Here is a 22,433-nt window from a genome sequence, read left to right as displayed (position 1 = left end):
AGGAGACCGCGCACCACATGCTGTGTCTGTTCCCATTGTCTTTCTATATAGAATGACAATAGCCAGCCATTAGTTAGTGCTAAATGGGGAGCCTGCCACAAACATGAAAGTAAGGCCTAAGTCTGACCTCAGGAATTTGTCCACGGACACCGTAAATACATGCCTTCTAAATCGGACTGAAGGCAGGTTATCTTTTCAGAAGCAGGGCCATGATAGATAATGTTTTAACTCTCTAATAGCCCTGCACACAGTGAAAGTGTGGAGGAGATATGTTTTGTCCCCTGCATCCCCCAACGCTTATCCCTCGTGCCCCTCGACTGCAATATCTGGGGGAAGATAAATCCCCCACACTTCCTATGCCCGTGGTCAGAACCGCGTCCCATTTACCGACATAGGTGTTATTTTAAAGGGGGGTATAGTTAAACTGAACTACTCGTCCCTCACTTGTTCTCTCACTCGTTACGCAACCTTCTCCCTCCAATGTCTGGCACACCGGCGCAATCAAGCAGACCCAGTCCCAACGGGTATCTCCTGCTTCCACGTTCCTCTTCCCAGCCTGCAGGGAAAACAAGCATTTGCAATGGATTGGGTCTTGTGTTTGCTCGAGTTAGAGCTATTGGAGTTGTAAACTCCTAACTGGACTTTTCTTGCCACGTAACTTGAAAATCAAAAGTTTCACATAAGCGAGCGCATTCACAGCGTCACGGCCACCACGAGCATCAGCGATGAGACACAAAAAGTTCGCTCGCAGTCATGCTTATTGGCAAAAGTGCAATTAGCCATGTAACAGAAATAATAGGCAAGTCGGTAACAAAACCTCCCAAAGGAAGGACAAACGTAAAGCATTTACCAATGTCATAAAAGGATTTTTGAGGGGCAAGCCCACGAACCAGTGATAGAGGTGCGCGTGGTTAAAATCCCACATACATACCAACACGTCGAAAGCTGCTATGTTCGACCTAAAAAAACTGAAAAATCCACTTCCTATTTTTTTTCTTTCCTGGTTGAGGCGAAATACATCTCAAAAGTAAAGACTGGGGCGATAACTTGAGGCATAAGAACAATACATACAAGTAAATAACCACGCAATAATTGCGTACAAGTATAAAAGCAAAGAACTTCTCTTGTCTGAAGAGCGTAGAAGAAAACAGGTCGTTTTATTGACTGGGGCAAAATGTATTCATGCCAATGTATTCTGATTGGCTGTTTACCTATGCGCCCTGTGACTTAGTTAAAGCTTCATGGGATTTGTAGTTTTATGTTCACGATACTACTCTGTAAATATCAATGTTTAAATAGCTGCTGAGTATACAAATTAAGGACCAGAAGGCATAATCCTACCTTCTGGCCCAGACATATAATGTAACCTTCTGCATCGACACCTGAAAGAGTTTAACGATGATTTGTGATTCAGCTTCAAGACGCCCACTGATGGCACATTCAGGGGAAAAAAGTTAGCACTCTAGTTTTTTTTTTTTTCTTTAAAAAAAAAAAAAAAAAAAAAAAAAAAAAATCAAAAGGCTGTTGCTCCACGTGAGAAGATGGCTTTTTGCCGAGTCTTGAAATTTGAAAATGGAGTCTTAACCCTGGGTAAAATGAGGCTTAGTTTAAGTAAATGTTAAAATATTTACTTGGCAGTTTAGGAATCTCTGAGACTTGACCCGAACAATTCTACATTGACGAGGTTCGAAGAACAGCTGATCTTTGATTGGTTGCTGCTGAAAGCAGAGCGCACCAGCTGACTCGCTGAGACCGGTGGTTGTGCTTTGGCTCTTAGCCCTGTTTAATATCCGGGGCGGGTCCGGTATCTTTTTAATCTGCTGCTAAGTGCTGTTCCGTTAGCTTTACCTGAGCACAGCACTATTTTAAGTAAGTATGTGATAATTTTAACTTTGCGCCCCCCATCAAGAAGTAGAGGCTCTGAGATAAAACCTTTTGTTTTTTTATTACGAGAATGCAGCGGCGCTCACGAACCAGTGTTATTAATGCTTAAGAATACTTAAAAGGAGGGGCGTTTTGAGGCCTTTTTCAAAGTCGTCAAGATTTGGGCATGTTAAATTGATCTGGCGCTGTTTTGACGATTGTTGGGTGTGTTTTATGTTAGATGTGATTACTCTACGTCCATTATTTTGCATGTACTTAAGACTTTTTAGGGGGCTGGTATTTTGTTCAAATTGAGTTGTTTTGGAATTTAGCGGGGTTGTGGCTGCAGTGTTGTGGTGTAAAATAGTTCAGTTGGACGGTCTTCTGTTTAGTGGCCTTGTGCTCTTTTAGGGGACGAGATGGTTGGTTTGAAGTAGGGTGAGGATTTAGAAGCTGATCTAGAGGTTAGGGTAATTGTGTGGTTTTTTTATTTTTATTTTTTAATTTTATTATTTGGTGTTTTTTTTTACTACGCTTTGGGCGGCTTATGCCGTTTTTCTGGGCGTTAAAAGTGGTTTTGGTTTTAGATAAAAAAAAAAAAAAACGATTTTAAGTTTCTTGCGCTTTATGACTATTTCACTGATTAGTAGAATAAACAGGAAGAGCATAAGGGGCGTGGCTGATGGGAATGGTGGGGGCGTTTTAATATTAATCATAATCATTGGAATTATGCAACCGTGAACGGCCCAAAATTGTGCAGCAAGAACCAGTTAATATGTAGAGTAAAACCAGTTATTTAAATGTGGAAAAATAAGTGCAGGTACTTATCAAAGCAGCTTGAGCTGTGGCTAGTGACGGGGTCGGATTTGGATTACAGTTAGGCCTGGGCACTCCCAAAAAATGGTCCCGTATTCCCGGATCGTTGCTTTAATGGATTGTCATCTGATTAGACTCATTTTTATATAAACGTTTGTTTAAATTAAGCATTTTAAAGCCTATAGAAACAATTCAAATGGTAAATATTAGAAGAACTGCAGTTTGGCCAGGCAGGCGAGGTGAAAATAAAATGGCCCAAGGACCACCACCACTGATCTGGCTAGGGCTGCCACTGGGCCGGTTATTTACCAGCATGACAAGTATTTTAATGTCCTGACGGGTGCAAAAATGAAGAAAATCGTCCAAAGCTGGTATTTTTTCTTCTGATCAGTATGACCTATGAAAGCATATGTAACGCAAAAGCACATTAAATTGTGTTCTAAAGGTGACTGATAGTTAAACCTAGTCAAAAGGGAAAAAAAGCCATGTTAAAAAGACATAGCTATGTTGTTTGTGTAGTTTTATATAGAGTCCGCTCAGCCCCAAGACACTGGAACGATTTACGTGTGCATTTGTTATACTTAACAAGATCAAATGTATTTTTATTTTAGACCTTGGGAGATTGTGATTTGCCCACAATCACAGGAGGCTGGTTTGCAACCTATTTTATTGTCTGGGAAAAGACCCCTATACAGACACAAACCTTCTCCAGCATGGCAAAACACCTGGTCCATAGGAGCGTCTCTGCATACTCCCTCCTTCCTCATGAACCATGACCAGAATCTGGTGGCCTGGCGGGAAGGGCTGATGGGAATACTCTACTGCTGGACAGGACACATGGGGGGGGTCGCAAAGTGAGAATGGCCCAAATGCTAGAGCAGCACCTGGCCACAGCCTCACGCCGGTGGAGGGAGGGTGTTTGCTGGGATGAACACGCATTACAATAGCCTGCAAGATTGTGTGGACCAGTTGGTTGTATGAGACCCTAAAAACCAGCCCACAGGTGACAATGAAGCAACGACCCATCGCCCAATGCTTAGCTGCCCACCTTTCCAATCTGACCCTGGCTAGTGAGTGGTACGCGAGCTGGGGCATGATGCAAAGAAAATTCTGTTTAATATCTATTTTGTACTTGGATTGCACTTGTTAGTAGTCTTAAATTTACTGTATGCTTAGATTTCTTCTGCACATGTGGCACAGTTCATAAATGGTCATTAATATCTAAGCTGCTACTATGAGCAGTTGACAAAACTACGCAGCCAAATGCATTTAATGTGATTTTGACCTATCTCTTGTGGTCTTTGGTCATAAACTTGTGGACTTGGCTCAATCAACACTGTTATTTTAATCCGTCATTGTTTGGTCTTGAGTCATGGCTGTGATTTTGGCCAGCATTGAGTTATACTGGACCACCAATATATTATCTTGTGCCAGTGATGTGGTGTCTTGGCACAGCCCTCTCTTATCGTGTCTTAGCCATTTCAGATCTTTGCCCAGAAACCCAGACTGGATGTAGCTGCACAAGGTGAAAAAGGTGTGAAAGGGTACATTCTGTATAAATTGACTCTTCAACCTTTATGTATGTTATAAAGAGTGATGTGAAGACCTGCTAGGAAGAGACCCTAAACCAGAAGAAAAGAAGCCTTTGAGCCCTGAATGAAGCTATCGGTAACAGCACTATTAGTACTATCGGGTTAATGGCCCATGTGCCTTTGGCATCTGGTTCAAGAGACTGGAATAGGAGGTCTAACATGACTTCTACAATAATTGCAGCACATACCAAAACATTTGTCAAAAGTATCAAAAAAGCAGAAAAAATAGGTTGCCTTGTTACAAAAAAAAAAAATGAAGCCCCAAAATTCTTGTAATATAGATTTTTCTAGTTTTATGATATGCACAGCTTCTTGATTCCAAACTGTCATTTGTTTGCATTGGGCACAATAATGGCTTGTTCTTGTGTGTGCATCAGAGGAACAAGCAAACATGGTCACTTAAAGCACTTTAGAGACGTTAAAAAAAAAAAAACAAAAAAAAAAAATGCTCGCTAGTTTTCAGATTCTCTCACTTACTCATTTGCACACACAGCACCTCATCAGGGGGAGTAAGCTCTATATAAATGCAGACGCAAAGACAAGCAGTTAAACACTCGCACAAGCAGACACATCATCAAAAAGGCCGCCAAAGGAATAAAGACATTTTAACTCATTCCCCCCCGCCCCCCACCCTGTAATATTTCTTAATTCCCATCTTAGCTTGATGCCTGGGTTTCAATGTGTTCACAAATGCACACACTAGTGTTGATGTGATTGACAGTGCAGGGCCTGAATGGGCCAAGTTAGTTAAAAACAGCATGTGTGTGTTTAAACTCTCAACACTCGGACATCCTTCATCATAATGTAAACGAGCTGCTGTGGAATGGTGCAGCAGGGACTCAGCACAGGGCTAGAGTTGCTTTGGTTGTCAGTGTCAAACAGTCATGGTCTACTCTGACAGCGGTGCGCTCAGCTGCACTACCAGCAATGAGCCTACCTTTCGTGAGTACCGGTACTTTCCTTGGTGGTGGAGAAGAGTCGGTACTAACACAGGAAAATAAGAAATGCCGGTTCTCAGTGTCTGTGAGTACTGGCCCACTTAAAGCCCTGAATAAAGCAATCTTACTGAGTGGAATGGTACATTTCATATTTATTGTGTGAATTTCGTCCTATGATTGAGTTCAGGTATTTAAATGTTTGACCTTTTTAAAATGGTTGCAACATATCTGTGATTCGTGTACAATGTCAGTGTTTGGGACTTGAACACGACCATAATAGAGACATGTAAAGCAATCTAAACTTTCTTTACACTCTATTTGAATTACATATAAGTATTTAAGAGTTGTCTTTACTGCATTAGACAAATGCACTCCCCAACTTTATGGAATATGAAGAAATGTTTACACTACATGTGCCACATTGTCACCTCTGTAAAGAGAGCAATCACTAGGCCCTCCTTTGCTGCTTTTAAATCAGGGGTGTGGAATTCCTATAGCCCGACGACCAGGACATATTGTTTGAGGTCAAGGACAACAAGAATTCATGTTTACTTTGTCCTTGGTACAAGTAGGCCCACCCTCCTGCAGCACATACCTGGCCTAGTAAACCTACACATGCATATTTGCTTGTGCAATCAGCAGTCCTCATTTTCATATACAAGGACTGCGTTGCAAGAGTGAAAAGAGGACTGCGGTTTGGCGGCCATCTTTAACGATGCAAGACTGCAGTCTGTCGTCTTTTTCCATAACCGGTTACCAGGACATGGCGGAAGTTCTGGGTTTTTGGTGTCCACCCACGCCTTTCTTTAAAAACTGCATTGTAACCTCGACCAGTGCGCACACGAGCAGCAAAACGGGCGGCTCGCGGCCAGGCCCGTTACGCTTTATACACATCGGTCTTAATTACGTGACCTCCGGCCTCTTGACTACCTGTTTAATGATTATTATTTTTTCTATTTCACACAGGTAAGGGCAACACTTTGCCGGCTTAAATATTCTTGTTACTTTACTTTGGGAGTTATTTACCGTCCCATTATTCTTGTTTTTTCCACATTACGAGTAGTTTCTGACTTTCTGACTACATAGTAAGTCAATTATTATTTCGATTTTTTTTTTCCCCACCAGGCTCACTATATGCCTTGTGTGTTAGTTACACTTTGTACAATCACCTTTGCTTCATCGGGAAGACATTTTTGGTACGGGTTTTTCGACTTACTGACATTACTATCACCATCTATTATCTTTTGCATCTATATGAATCTTTTCCTTGGCAGAGGAACTCTCGGTTCTTAATATTCTCTGTGTACTTACTTTTCACGATGAATTAGTTCTATCACGTTTTACGCACGGAATTTCCCCTAACCTATATAGAATTCACGATGCACCTTTTGGATCCCTTTTGCCGGTTCTTCTCACTATGTATAACTTTACTATTTGATTTACACCAATCTAATATTTGACACTTTGCATCACACTACTGACCTAGTATCATATAATGTTGAGTTACCAATATGTAAAATAGCACTTTATATACATATACCATGTGTTTCTGTGACATATTGATATTGTTATATTATTTTTTTCTCATGATTATATGTTAATTTGCAGCCCTGAGGAAGCCTATTTGTATGGGGCGAAACGCGTTGGTGGCTTTTTCCTTTTGTATTCCATATTACGTCAGAAATAAAACACCGTCTGAAGGCGACAGAGAAGCTTCGTATTATTTTAATTTCTACAGTTATTGGACTTACCTGGCCTACTGTGGCTGCTGTACGTCGTGGAGTGGTGCACCCCCTACATTTATTAGCATTGTTAGGGCCCTATTTGCCCCTTTGGCTCTTCTTTGCAGCAGGGGCCTGGGTTGAGCTGCACACCAACCTTTTCAAATAACTATTGTTTTTTACTGGGTATATATCAGGATTGATGCGTGTTCTTTAGGCCTGCTGCATCCTGTTATTATTTACTTCTATAAATACCTGAGTTCTTGAAATACGTTAATCTGCACTAATACACAGGTGTATACCATGGGTTTATTTTTGTGACTTTCTTTAAGAACTGGGCACCTTAAATTAGGTGTGACATTAACCAAGACATTTTGTTTTTATTTAAAATTCTCTCTCTCTATCCGTCTATTGGCTGATTTCACTGTGAGTGATATCAATCTACTTATTCACAAAGAGCATAGCAGCACACAATTCTGTTCAGTGGCAGGAACAACAGTGTTAATGTGTGTTTTTTGAGACCAAACAATGTTTTTGCTTTTTGCAATCCTTAGACTATTGGGAGACATTACTTGCTATGAGAAGATTCGGTCAGACCCCATACCCGCACTGTCTAACAAGATTAACAAATTCTTACTACAGTGCTTTAATCAGTCTCTCCTAAAGGAAGAGGAGTATATGTACCTACGTGTTCACAGACCCAAGAATCCCTGCATTTACATACTGCCTAAAATACACAAGAACCCTACATCCCCTCCAGGCAGGCCTATTGTATCAGGCATAGGAGGTCCCACAGAGAGGCTCTCTGAATATGTTGACATATTCTTACAACCATTTGTAATCAACCTACCATCTTACATTAAAGATACTAAGCACATACTTAGTATATTAACGGACATGACATGGGAACCAGGTATGATCTTAGTTACACTAGATGTTACCTCTCTTTACACCAGCATTAATCATGAACAAGGAAAGGAGGCGTTGTGCCATTTTTTATACAAAAGACCCGCAAGACTATATGACCACACGACTATGTTGGTCTATATGGTTGATTTGATTTTGAATGACAATGTTTTTCTTTTTAAAAATGACTGGTACCGCCAGAGACAAGGCGTGGCCATGGGGTCTAAATTCTCGCCAGCTTATGCGAATCTCTTTGTGGGACATTTCGAGCAGAATAAGATCTGGAGCAAAGAAGGGAGTACTTGGATGACAGACATACTTTATTGGGGCAGATATATCGACGATTGCTTGATGATCTGGACTGGGGATCAACAAAAACTAAACGAATTTGTAAAATAACTTAACAACAACGATTTTAACATTCATTTCACATCCGAACAGAGTACATCTAATATTGCATTCCTAGATGTGGAACTATTTGTTAAGGACAACAAAATAGAGAGTCGTCTATACAGGAAAGGTACTTCGTGTAACGCCATCTTACATGCTAATAGTGCACATTCTATTCACCAAATTAACTCAATACCTTACGGTGAGATGGTGAGGGCAAGACGCAATTGTAGCCTGGAAGAAGATTTTGATAGATGCATCGAGGATATGAGCAACAGATTTAAGGCACAGGGGTATTCTCCCAATGTGATTAAAAATGCTCGCACCAGGGCGATGCGTCTTAAAAGATCGGACACATTGTGTCACAAACCTCAATCCAAAGACAATACCATTAGATGTATAGTCAACTATACAGAGTCAGCGACGCTGCTCAAGAAATGTATGAACAAACATTGGGGCATTCTCAAAGCCGATCCTAATTTGAAAGAAGTAATCCCCAGAACCCCTATTTTTACATTTAGAAGAGGCAAAACTCTCAAAAATATTCTATGCCCTAGCTTTCGCAATAAACAGAACCCAGGCAACTGGCTGAGCAACCGAAGTAAGGGTTTCTTTAAATGTGGACATAGTGGCATGTGCAGATGGGCCAAATCGGGTATCACCACATTTAGGAGCTCTACTCAGGTTCTTTATAATATCAACTGCAGTATCACATGTGACAGCAACTTCGTTGTATATATGATCTTATGTAACTGTGGCCTATATTATATAGGCAGTACTATCAGACCACTCAGAATCAGGGCAAGTGAACATTTCAGAGCCCTTAGGCAAGATGATGGGAGATACCCCATAGTGAATCACAAGCGACATTGCCCTAAACGCAATGACTCCTGTGGATTCAAATTTTTTGGGTTCGATCACATCAAAATAGACCCTAGAGGGGGTAACAGAGAGCTAGCACTCAGGAGGAGGGAATGCTATTGGATTTTAAAACTTAGAGCTGTGGAGGATGGCTTGAATACCAACTTTGAGATGGAATACTACTTAGGGGACTAACTTTTTGTCCTCAATTCATTTTCTAAGTGTTATTTACACTAACTAAATACCATGTCGATGCTTGTTTTCTCATTCTGTGTTGTAATAACATTATGCTGCTATCTATGTGCTGATCACTTACTCACAGTTATTTTGTACGCAGTTGCTTGTGTATATACTCAACATTATGTTAGATTATCAGTAATTAATGGATTAAGATTGATAGCATTTTGGAAGATGGACTAACAATGTGACTGTCCCTGAATTTCTATTGACACTATTTGTTGCCTTATTATATGCTATGGATGTTCGAATATACATTTTTAATGGATTGAAACTGAGAGCATTTGGAGGATATACTAACCATGTGACTCACTAAATATATATTGACACTATTTTGCTGCCCTATTAGAGGCTATGGATGTTTACAATGTGACACACATCAGTATGTATAGATATTGACAATTTCTGGTAAAATGTTTTTCTAACAAGCCTCTTACTGTTGTCTCCTACTCTCTTGACACTGGGTATTTCTCTTATGGGCAGGTCAGTAATTACTCAGAGGTTTACTTACAACAAATTTTCCGTATTCATAAGGACTTGTCAACCTTGCATTGGTACCTACTAACTATTGCCCCATTTGTTCATTGCTATTATAGACTATCTAGATGACTGAGCTTATTAATATATTTGGCAGATCGTCCAATTTGAGATATTCTGATATGGCGCCAATATATGGTGACCTTGACATTATTATTTAGAGACTTGGTAGATATATTAGGAATATTAAGCTTGTCTCCTTGCATATTAACGGAGACACTCCAAGATGGCGTCCGTTTCTGCTTAGTATTAGTCTTTTTTCTATTTCCACAATTAGTGCGATCAGGCGTTTTATCTGACGTCCGGTTTCCGGACGCTCAGATACACTGCGGCCACTAGATTCGGGAACGCTGCGGGTGAATGAGACCGCGCGGCGTTCCTCTCTTTTTTCCTTTATTTAGTTAGTCTACATTCTGACGGGGGTGAGATTTTGTATATTCACTGGTTCTGAATATTTACATAAAATTTCCTTATCAGCGGTTAGAAGTTTAGTTCTAATTGTTAGTTAATTACAAGATGCAAGGGCTGACCGCATTACTGCTTTCTTATGTTTTAATCTCATCATAGATAATATTCGAAGACTACTGAACGATATGATTATTTTGATTATATGAAGTACAGTAAGGTTAGTGGAGGTTTTTTCTCGCCCCACATTGTTTATTTAAGAATATTTCCTGGATATTTTTGATCATAGCGGTAAACCTCTAAGTAACGGTACTTTACACAAATCGGGATCCCTTTCTTACTTTAGTCACATGGACTACCCTCACTTTGATTGTCTATAGTTTTGTGCACTTATTCTGAGAATGATCTCTGGGCACTCTGATCTTTAGACATGTTTTGTCAAGCTTTTAGACCTTAATTTTGATCACGGATCGGGAAGTTTTTACATTGGATTCAAGGTTATTAGTAATTGGGTTGTTTTGTTAGCTTGTGTGTTTCCTTTATCTAATGACTATCACACTAGTCACAATATAGCATGTATTTGCATACCACACTATTGTCACATTTTGAATTTGGTCCATTTTTTCTGCTCTTATTTTTATTGCACAACATATACATAGATACTACTTTATTTTATTTTATTTCAGCCCTGATGAAGTCCTCAATGAGAGATACTTCTCAGAGGATGAAACACGTGTTGGCTGTTCTTATGGATGATATCTCAACATTTTAAATAGGCTGTTCTTGTGGAGGATTTCTGAACAGTACTAATAAAACTTGGACTGTGATATAAACACAAGTTTGGTTGATAATTTACGAAGAAGACTGGACATACGAACAACTTCTAACTCTGTTTTTATACCACGAGTGCTACGACTCTTGTTTGTATAGAAAATCTGTGTACCCGGTTTCTACAAGATTATGGGGAACTTTGGGGAAAAAAAAAAAAAAAGCATTAACAAGCCAATAGGACCGACATTGGTGGTCCGTGTTTTGGTTTTGTCAGTGTCTCTCTACTTTTAACAAGCCCTCACTACTGTAACAAATACATAATGGCAAAAAGCAAAAACATTGTTTGGTCTCAAAAAACACACATTAACACTGTTGTTCCTGCCACTGAACAGAATTGTGTGCTGCTATGCTCTTTGTGAATAAGTAGATTGATATCACTCACAGTGAAATCAGCCAATAGACGGATAGAGAGAGAGAGAGAATTTTAAATAAAAACAAAATGTCTTGGTTAATGTCACACCTAATTTAAGGTGCCCAGTTCTTAAAGTCACAAAAATAAACCCATGGTATACTACCTGTGTATTAGTGCAGATTAACGTATTTCAAGAACTCAGGTATTTATAGAAGTAAATAATAACAGGATGCAGCAGGCCTAAAGAACACGCATCAATCCTGATATATACCCAGTAAAAAACAATAGTTATTTGAAAAGGTTGGTGTGCAGCTCAACCCAGGCCCCTGCTGCAAAGAAGAGCCAAAGGGGCAAATAGGGCCCTAACAATGCTAATAAATGTAGGGGGTGCACCACTCCACGACGTACAGCAGCCACAGTAGGCCAGGTAAGTCCAATAACTGTAGAAATTAAAATAATACGAAGCTTCTCTGTCGCCTTCAGACGGTGTTTTATTTCTGACGTAACATGGAATACAAAAGGAAAAAGCTGCCAACGCGTTTCGCCCCATACAAATAGGCTTCCTCAGGGCTGCAAATTAACATATAATCATGAGAAAAAAATAAAAAGATAATATAACAATATCAATATGTCACAGAAACACATGGTATATGTATATAAAGTGCTATTTTACATATTGGTAACTCAACATTATATGATACTAGGTCAGTAGTGTGATGCAAAGTGTCAAATATTAGATTGGTGTAAATCAAATAGTAAAGTTATACATAGTGAGAAGAACCGGCAAAAGGGATCCAAAAGGTGCATCGTGAATTCTATATAGGTTAGGGGAAATTCCGTGCGTAAAACGTGATAGAACTAATTCATTGTGAAAAGTAAGTACACAGAGAATATTAAGAACCGAGAGTTCCTCTGCCAAGGTAAAGATTCATATAGATGCAAAAGATAATAGATGGTTGGTGATAGTAATGTCAGTAAGTCGAAAAACCCGTACCAAAAATGTCTTCCCGATGAAGCAAAGGTGATTGTACAAAGTGTAACTAACACACAAGGCACATAGTGAGCCTGGTGGGGAAAAAAAAATCGAAATAATAATTGACTTACTATGTAGTCAGAAAGTCAGAAACTACTCGTAATGTGGAAAAAACAAGAATAATGGGACGGTAAATAACTCCCAAAGTAAAGTAACAAGAATATTTAAGCCGGCAAAGTGTTGCCCTTACCTGTGTGAAATAGAAAAAATAATAATCATTAAACAGGTAGTCAAGAGGCCGGAGGTCACGTAATTAAGACCGATGTGTATAAAGCGTAACGGGCCTGGCCGCGAGCCACCCGTTTTGCTGCTCGTGTGCGCACTGGTCGAGGTTACAATGCAGTTTTTAAAGAAAGGTGTGGGTGGACACCAAAAACCCAGAACTTCCGCCATGTCCTGGTAACCGGTTATGGAAAAAGACGACAGACTGCAGTCTTGCATCGTTCAAGATGGCCGCCAAACCGCAGTCCTCTTTTCACTCTTGCAACGCAGTCCTTGTATATGAAAATGAGGACTGCTGATTGCACAAGCAAATATGCATGTGTAGGTTTACTAATGCAAAAATCTATTGAGCATGTATACCTTCCCTTTCCTTCCAACTGCTTTTTTTCCCCACCCATGGAGTGAATTTCCAAAAAAGCAAGTTAGTAGGTAAGGGCGTTCCAAATTTTGGAAAAACTGCTTACCACTGACTCCAGCCCCAGGATGTAGCTCTGCAGAAAAGTGGCAAAATAAGGAAATGGCTAGTATTAAAGTCCTACTATTGTATTAGCACTGGCATAATCTCAGATACTATTGTCAGAGCTCTTATTAATGAGATTGCTGCTATAATTTGTCACCGCGCTACAAGGCACCAAAGGGGCAAGTAGATTGTTTTACAGGACAAGGTAGTTTATGAAGCAACCTGTCCCATGGGCAAGTATATATTTTTCTAAATTCCACAACCCAGCATAAAACATTCATAAATATCTACATGATCCTGCATAAAACCCTTTGTTGCATCCTCCTTTTTGAGGTATGTAGCTAATGACCCATGAAGTGTTTAATCTATTTTCTTATCCTGTGTTCCTGGTCCATCAGGCACTTGCTGTTTCCTCTGTTACTGTTCTTCACATCAAAATTGGACCTGTTTGCACTACGATTTATTTGTTAAATTTGCAACTCTTGTTGTGCCAGAAGTATACCCTGCATAGTACATAGATGTGCCACTCCTGCCCTGAATTAAACTAATTGCAGGTGAATCTAGTTTCCTGAGAGTCATTATGGTCAGCACCCATGCAGTCCTGTGTGCATGCTGAACCCTGGGCCTGTCTCTGAAGTTGAGCGGGGAGCATCAAAAGTGTACCTCTTTGGTGACACAAGAGTAATGTTTGTAATCATGGGACATGCACAGTGAGCAGTGATGACAGTATACAGTTTTTGAATCTTTAGTTTGGTGATAGTGTTTGGTTTAGTTTTCCTGAACTCTGAGCATTTCCCACTGACCTGCTTGTGTAGTTGCACTCGTGTGTCCTGCCCAAACCCTAGGATGGTGTGTGTGTGTGTGTGTGTGTGTGTGTGTGTGTGTGTATGGTGTCCGCCCTAGCAGGACTCCCTGGGTGGTAAGTAGTGTATGCATGCTACAAGACAGTGGGATACAGTTTGGATTGCCATTAGTTTTCAGATGGCACAAGATGGAGGTGTTGAAGCTGCACCCTCAGATAATGGAAGTGTATTGCTTAAGTTTCTGAGCTGGAGGTTTGTGTAGCAGACGCTGACGTGTAGTAATATGGTGATAGGCCTCCCCTTAGAAGTTTAGTCTGAAATATATAGTGAAGGGTTGCTGATAAAGCCTTCTTGAACATTGCCATTTTTTTGATGGTGGGGAATTGGGGTTGAATCTGTCAATTAAGATGTTAATAGGACAGACGTTTCTGGGGGCTGTCTGTAGGTCTTTGTGTTAGCTTGAGTGATGCATCCAGGAATGCTAACAGCCGGGTACAGAGAATTACACTCATTGTACTTGTAGAATGGGTGTATTTTTATTTGTTTTGAAGCCAGCATCATCGTTACGTCCTGTGAGAACTATCACCTTTCAAAAAGAAATGTCGGGAGGACAGAAAGAAGATAAAGCTGCAAAAAGGAATCCTGCCCACAACAAAGCCGATTCCTGAGCTGTAGACAGTGGATCCATATTCTGTGCCTGGAAACTCCATCTAAAAGTGTGTCCCAGACCTACCTACTTAGTTCCAGTTCCAACCTGCTTTATTCACGAAGAGTAGGGGTACTCAATGGATTGCTAAAAAAAAACTGCTCTAATATGTGGCTGGGATTGCTAGCAGCCTCTTTCCCAGAGATTGATGGACGTTGCCTGAAACTGCACATCCTCCTGGACATGCTGTTGCTCTGCCTGAGACTTGGAAATCTGCCTCCCTACTGAGAGATCAGGAGGACAGCTCTGTCTTCCAGGATATTCAACTGCTCAGTACAGAGGAGAAGCCCAGAATAACCAGTTTGCTAGGCGTGTCTGAAGCTAACATTTATTAACTTAAGGGGTTCCCAGCTTAACTGGACAGTAAAGATCGTGTTTGTCAGCAAAGATGTACCCGACCACCAGTGTCTGTGACCATCATAGAGGAAGAAGGAGAACTTGTGTTCACTGTACCTTTTGTAGTACTTGAGTACCCCCTGGACCGACGTGCATGGATTACTTGTCACAAGTGCTGGAATCATGTAGCTGCTGAACCAGTCATCATTTCACCCATGGCGCAGGAGGGGGCTCCTGAGACAATCCACGTTCACCTGCAATGTGATTGCTCTCTTTGTTCAGAGATTAACTACATATACATGCTTGAGTGATCAAGTAAGTCACTTGAGACACATTACCTGTAAACTGCCTAGCAAGATCTGCTTGGTAGGACTTTGAGCCATACATGAAACTCGTGTCAGAACTGTCTAGTTAAGAGTATGTACCAACCTACGGCAGACTACAGGAAGAAAAACTCCAATCTAGCCTTAGTGAACCTGCAAGAGTGCTTCATTGACAACTTTGTTTGACTGTGTAGTGAATCCCGTAGTGTTCATCGCAGTAGTGCCGCTTGCTTGCTATGTACCATAGTGCATTTTGGTGTGATTAAAGCCTCTGTTTCTCTAAAAGAAAATCACTGGGCAGGACAAATACTTATTGTGGCTATTGTGTGATTGTTGAGTTCTGAGTTTCTACTCTCACTGAATGCCTGAGATGCCATAGACTGCCCGCTACCTTGGAAGTCGAGCGTGGTAGGGGTGTGTTTGGCCCAGGTGGCAGCACCATAGTATGATGACACCCAGGACATAAATGGTAAATGATCCCAACCCCCACAGCTGAGGCCCATTAACCCCCTGATTCCTGTACATTTCCTACTTTCAATAAATGTGTTTTGACAGCCCCTGATATACTGGTCGTTTTCAGATATGTAATCTGTTCTTTTCTCACCAAGTTGCTCTATTACAGTTCCACTAGTGTGCTTTCACTGACCTGCAGTATAAATGCTATGTGTTTTCTGACTTCTAAAGCTTGATTTTCAGTAGGTTCAATACAATTATTATGTATATGTAGCTGTTACTCAAAAGTAACAGTAAGTTGTGAAATTCAAGTGCTGGCAATACCAGGTCAGATCTCTGTGTATTTCCAAGACCGAGCTGTACCCTTCTCTACCATAATCATTTTCAGCCTGGTACATTATTATTAGGTTTCTTTCCCCCATATTATGTTCCCTTCTCTGGTGAGAAAAGCGAAAATATGTCAACAGGCTGGGAGCTGAAAAATACCTGCACCACCAATGTGACAGCGTTTGAAGCTAAGCACAATATGGAGTCCGGGGTCAGATAACCGATATCATCACAGCCAATCTACACCATCCTCTACCATTCTGCTCTATGCCATTGCACTTTACGCCACTCTACTGTACACCACTACTCTATGCCACTCTACTAACTACGCCACTGTGCTTTACACCACTTTACTCAAAACCAATGCTGTCTAAGCCACTACACTGTATTCCAGTCTACTCTGCCCCACTATACTTTGCCATTTCACTTTAGGCCACTCTACTCTGGCTTTCTACTCCATTAAACTCTATTTCAATCTGACACACTACTCTGCTCTATTCCACTCCTCCAATCTACTATGCTTTACACAACACCCTCTGCCACTCCATGCCATTTTACTCCTCTCTATTCTACACACTACTCCACATTAGGCTACTCCAGTACTCCACTTTGTCACTCTGACATTCTATGCTAATCTGCTCTGACACTGTACTTTACTCTCTACCAGTGAATACTGTTCCACTCTACTACCTTAATCCATTCTGTGCCACTTCACTTTACGATAATCTACTCAACACTACTCAGCTCTACAGCACTCTACGTAACACCCTCTGAGCTGTATACCACTCAGCAACTCTGACACCCTACGCCACTCAATTGTATAACACTGTGCCCTTCCACTCTACAACACTATACACCTCCACGATACTCCACAACACTGTGCTACTCCACTCTATGTGACTGCATGCCATTCCACTCCATGGCACTAAACACCATGCCACTCCATAACACCCTACTCTGGTTGATAACACTCAAGTTTATGACACTCTACGGCACTTTTAGCCATGCTGAACTGTAGCCAAGCTGGTGTACAACATGGCTAAATTATATCGCCAATAGCTTTTGCATAGGCAAGACCTATTGACTTTGCCAGTACTTGTTATACCCTTGTTGGGCTACGTGTGGCTCATATGCTGTTGAGAGGAGGCACAGTAGGGCTCGTTGGCATTGTTTTAGCACTGCAGCATATCTGTATGACTGTCACAGTTTTATTCAGACTCAAGTCTCCAGATAGGTCTTTTAGGTTCAGAAGAGCCCCCGGGAAGTTACTCCTGCCTCCTAGAGCATGGTGCTTTAGTTTAGGTACCTTCACAGGGTTATGTTAATAAAAAAATAAAAAATAAATATATATATATATATATATATATATATATATATATATATATATATATATTCTCTACATTTTAATACAGGGAAATGGTTTTGCTGCCTCATCTTGGACCACAGGCTCCATTTTCCTCCTCCTCGAGTAGTTCTTGCTCTCTCTCAAACCCTCCTGCCCCAACAGTTATCTAAAGACTCTGGAATATAGGGTGTTTCCTCTACCATTCAGCTCTACAGTACCTGGGGTGCACTTTTTTGCACACACTTGATTTTTAGTTCTTTCAACCTCCTACTCCTGCGTGGCATGCTGCAGTGGCTACCTGTGCCATCCAGACATCTATCCATCAGGTGCGCCAAGCTTCTGATTAAATAGCTCCCTACCAGGGTTTATGGAAGCAGACAGTTTACACTCGCCTTTTACAATCAATATTTGGAGTATGGGAGTGCTGCTCTCTGCAGTACACAGCTTGTGTTCCACCAGGGCAAACATGTCTGGTTTTGTGTGTATCCCGGGCCTGAACCATCTTTGGCTTCTCAGGTACGCATGGGAGTGACACAAGCCCAACCTTTTAGGGTTTTCAGTATTCATCTGTGGCGTCAAGGCACTATTCTCTAGGAGACCCAAAGGGTCTAAGTTGAGCTTGCTATGTCTTTGTCAGCTTCCTCCCATTTGTTGTGGGGCTTGATGGCCTAATTCATTTTAGCCACAATGTTGTTGCAAGACCCATCCACCTTCTCCTGCAGTCATTCACTCTGGAAGGGAGGGATTTCTGCTACCTCAGCCCTTTTAGTACCCAGCAGGATCTTGTTTTGCCGGATAACAGGGAACCTACTAATGAGGACGATATTGTGCAATGCAGGTTGGCATGGTACGGAGCTCTAGAGAAGCATGTCTCACTTAGTCAACATCAGGCAACATGGCTTCTCATCCAAAAAGGTTGGAACTGACGGCACTGATTCAGCCGGAAAATAAAAACTGCCAGAGAATGGAGCCAGTTTGGTTTGACCTCAGAGTGTGTGGAGAGCCCTCTGATGTTAAGGTTCTTCATTATTTTGTGTTTGACGGATTCTATATAGAAGAAAAATACCCAAGTGCACTAGGTTGTTGGGAGCTGTGTGTCGCCTCTCTGAACTTGATTATTGGTTATGAAAGTCTTTTTTTTCAGTCTTTTAGATGGAAGTTGAAAGTTAGCATTTATGAATGTAATCCTCTGTCCTCGGTTTGTGGGGTTTTTGTGAGTTGGAAAATGAAGCTTCTCTGTTAAGTATCTTCTCTGCTTTGAGTGAGAGAAGGATCATTTGACTGTCACCCTGAATAGCCTTGACACTCCTGTTATATGCCAATCTGGTGTGATCACCTGTTTGCGTTGTTTTTTTTTTTTTTTTTTTAAATTTAATTAAATTTTTTAAAATAAACCCTTCTTAGAATGGAAGCACCAGCGATGGCCTAGTTATGAGAATGTTGCTGATGCTTTTCACATTACAATTCAGAAGGCAACCTGACAGTTGAACTCATTTGTGGGCAAAGCAGATTGCTTACTGTGATGTATGGGGTTTCCAGGAAGGGGATAGAACTTCTTTATCTATGTTTGGTTACAATAACGCTAAATGCTTTATAAAAGAAAGATAGAAATCAATCTTGTCCTAGGGCCTTATTGTTAATGCTGATTTTGATAGCGGATCAAAATTGTTCCTCTGAGTTGGGTCCCTCTAGGCAGTCTGATAGAATCCCTGGTTAGGTGAAGCCATTATGTGCTCATTTTGTAGAGCTGGATTACAGGGTTTGCATTCTGAAGAGTTTTATACCATCTCATAAATGCATCCATTACAGCGTGCATCAGTTTTGGTGGAAAATGCCTGTACCTTGACTGAGATGTTGAGGGTTTCATAATTTACTTTCTCAACTTGGGGCTGTAGCCTCAGTTTGTTGGTTGTTCCAGCCCTGTAATAACATGCCTCTCTGGTTCTTTGTTTATGGGAAAAATGCTTGAAGAACATAATTATGAAGTTGCTGTTTGGTAGAAAAGGAACCGCTACAAAATTTCATAATAACTCTTCACACCGTTAGCAAAAAATGGACCATCGTAACTGGTGATCATTCCATTTCCACCAACTGGGAACAGTTAACGCCAGGTCTCTCTTCCATGTCTCACCCCTCAATAATTTGGAGTAAAAAACAAAACACTTGGTTAACAAATGGCATATCAGCAAGCACATCATGCTCATTGCCCAAGGAATCTAAATCACTGCGGTATTCACAGCCAGTTTATTTTTTCCTAACAAAAGGAGGGCAGTCGAATTTTGTTTTTCCTTGAAACTATCTTCCTGTTGAGACTGAAATTGCTGTACGTAGTCTTGATGGCCGGCAATTGCTACTTTACATGTAAATAGTCTCAACACTTGGGTATTAGGCCCACTGCTTGAGCAAGTCACTGCCTGTGCACTGATACTTAACATGTCTTTTAATAGCTTGCACGCTGTGATCGGCCTGCAGGAAATCCACATATAAAAGTTATTATATATATATATATATATATATATATATATATATATATATATATATATGCCACCAGTTGCCTTGCAGTTGCAGCTTGTGTCTTCAAAGCAATGCACATACTTCAACTGATGCGTTTCAACTGTAGCTTTTAGGCAGCAACAAATTAAGTCTTGTGATTTTGTTTTTGCTACAAAAGGGTCAGACTTTTGTCTAGGTGCAGTTTTGATGCCATAAAGTAGCGCAGAAGGTTTATATGCCTACTGCAAAGATCACATCTGTATTTTATTTAAATAGCTGAGCACATTAGTAAAGTAAGCCATTACCTGCGCTATAATGCAAATGAAATGTATGTGCGAGGGGGGGCTATGGAGAGATGAAGGGCACTTTTTCTGGGTGTTAATAAGGAAATCCGAGGAAGTGGTCATGGGAGTGGGAGCACCAATTGTTGGACTGGGTGCTAGAGGCGCTAAAGACTGTGACGATTGGTTTGTAACAAGGTGAAGTAATAGTGTGTCTTTTTTTTTTGTGATTGGCTTGAAAGAATGTGCTAAATTGAGGGAAGAAGTGAAGGTAAGGTGACCTCTACTGTTGCACATAACACACACACACACACACACGCAATTTTGTGACTGTCTACGTAGGCTAGTGTTTTAGAACAACAGTTTAGCTAGTAGCAGAGATGGCATCTCGTTGGATGACTGCTGCTCAAACCCTCACTCAGGTTATTGAGGTCAGCTCTGACATAGGATCAGAGACTGAGCCGGATACTGTGACCGCCTTTGAAGGATAGGACAATGGCCCAAACCCTCGGAGTGATTTTTCAGTCGGACGAGTCCCATTTGATAACTCCTCTTCCATTGATTGAGGGAGGTGATGAGGACAGTCCTGCTGTCCCTTCTCAAGCACATTATGTGCAACGGGCCAATATCGGGTTAGCCCAACCCAGAGAGCAGGTGCATGCGGAAGCCAGCACAAAAAGAGTCCTCTTGGGATCTTCCCAATTTAGTTAATCCAGAATTTCCACCGCCCAAATCGTATTGTGGAGACATCAAAATTATCTATAGCAAAACAACCTGGTTTTGTAAGGCAGGCACCTGCGTTTTTGGTCCTGGGCTCAGCGGCCTTATAGGGAAACCTACCAAACCCAGACATTTCTGGAAATAAGGCATCCTGAAAGTCCACAGAAGTGCGACTTGTGTGGATTCCCTAAAGTTTTCTTACCCAGAATACCCTGCAAAGGTGAAATTTTAATAAAAAAACAATTTTCCTTGCATTTCTGTCACACAAACTACAGGAATATGCTGGGATCCACAAAATTCTTACCACCCAGTGTTTCCCCACCTGTCCTGATTTAAAAAAAAAAAAAAAAAAAAAAAAAAAAAAAAAAAACAGTACCTCCACTTGATTGCCTGTAACTAGTGCCTCAACTGAGTCCTGAACATAAGTTTTAACCTTACCTACATACACCTCTATTAAAGTATCATACTAACTGTGACAGGTGACGTGTAAGGTAAGTTTATTTACCCCATCTGGATCCCTGTATAATATCCAGTTAGATTTATTTGAGCACTCCCTCTGTAGTTACTTTAACAACGAGGTCGAGTTCGCCCAGGTAGTACCATCTTACCTGGGTGTGGTTAGGTGGTCAAATGATCAAGCATGGCACTATTATGTGTGTAAGACCACCTAGTCCATAAAAGGAACTCCCTCTTGTAGACACAGCCACTATCTCAGACATTCTATACTCAGCCCTTTACCCAGCAGTTACGCGCTGAGCCTGCGCCTCTGGTTTAGGGTTCACTAATCCAGTTCACCCCCACACCTTCAGTGGTATATGGATGTGCTCATTCCTCTCAGGAGTACGTGTGGGGTTGCACCACTCCAGCCACTCTTTTGTTTTCTAATATTCCCGTACAGGCGAGATAAATATATGAAATGCCGTCTGTCAAGAGCAAGGAAATAAATTACTCACTTGAAGACATTTATTGTCTTGTTTATTTTCAATACTTTTAGTCTGTTCTTTAGGGGCTTTTCCCTTCAGCAATCTTACTATTATAAATAAGTTTGAACAACAATTTGTGAGAAGGCTTCTTAAAAATAGTGGTCCATATTGGTGTTATGGAACCGTGCTACACACATATCACACAATAATTCTTACATGACATTCAATATAGACAAACAAATGAATGTAACAAACAAAACCCAAAAACAATATATGAAGGAAAAAGTTGTTTTGCACTGGAGTCTTTCTTTTTAAATGCTGCCGCTCTTTTGAGCTAGCAGTCTGTTGTGCTGGAAGGAATGGCTTATGGTATCACTTAATAGGGTCTTATTCGTCCTGTGTATTTATGGTACCATCTGATGTCTCTTTAAACCATAGTTTTTAAATTCCAAGGGCATTCCTCCGAAATCTCGGTTGTCGACAATAGAGAGATACAAGTCAGTATCTCTAAAGATAAGTGGACTCACCGAGACAGTGAATAAAGCATACCATAACATGA

General features: G+C 40.9%; 1 protein-coding gene across 6 annotated transcripts in view; it reads left to right on the top strand.

Annotated features, from left to right (window-relative positions):
- The first annotated feature begins 1,514 nt into the window (after positions 1–1,514).
- The window catches only part of SEPTIN2 (septin 2), an 877,282-nt gene continuing 856,363 nt past the window's right edge, over positions 1,515–22,433 (top strand). For 4 of the 6 annotated variants that reach the window (XM_069213640.1, XM_069213637.1, XM_069213642.1 and 1 more), the window contains exon 1: positions 1,597–1,869. The gene's annotated coding sequence lies outside the window, so the exon portion shown is untranslated. Of the gene's footprint in view, positions 1,870–22,433 lie in introns of all 6 variants that reach the window. The other 2 variants (XM_069213638.1, XM_069213641.1) reach the window with 2 other exon arrangements.

Source organism: Pleurodeles waltl, chromosome 11, assembly GCF_031143425.1.
Source record: "Pleurodeles waltl isolate 20211129_DDA chromosome 11, aPleWal1.hap1.20221129, whole genome shotgun sequence".
Lineage (NCBI taxonomy): Eukaryota > Metazoa > Chordata > Amphibia > Caudata > Salamandridae > Pleurodeles > Pleurodeles waltl.
Note: the sequence above shows the minus strand (reverse complement) of the source record. Positions and strands in the feature narration are given on the sequence as shown.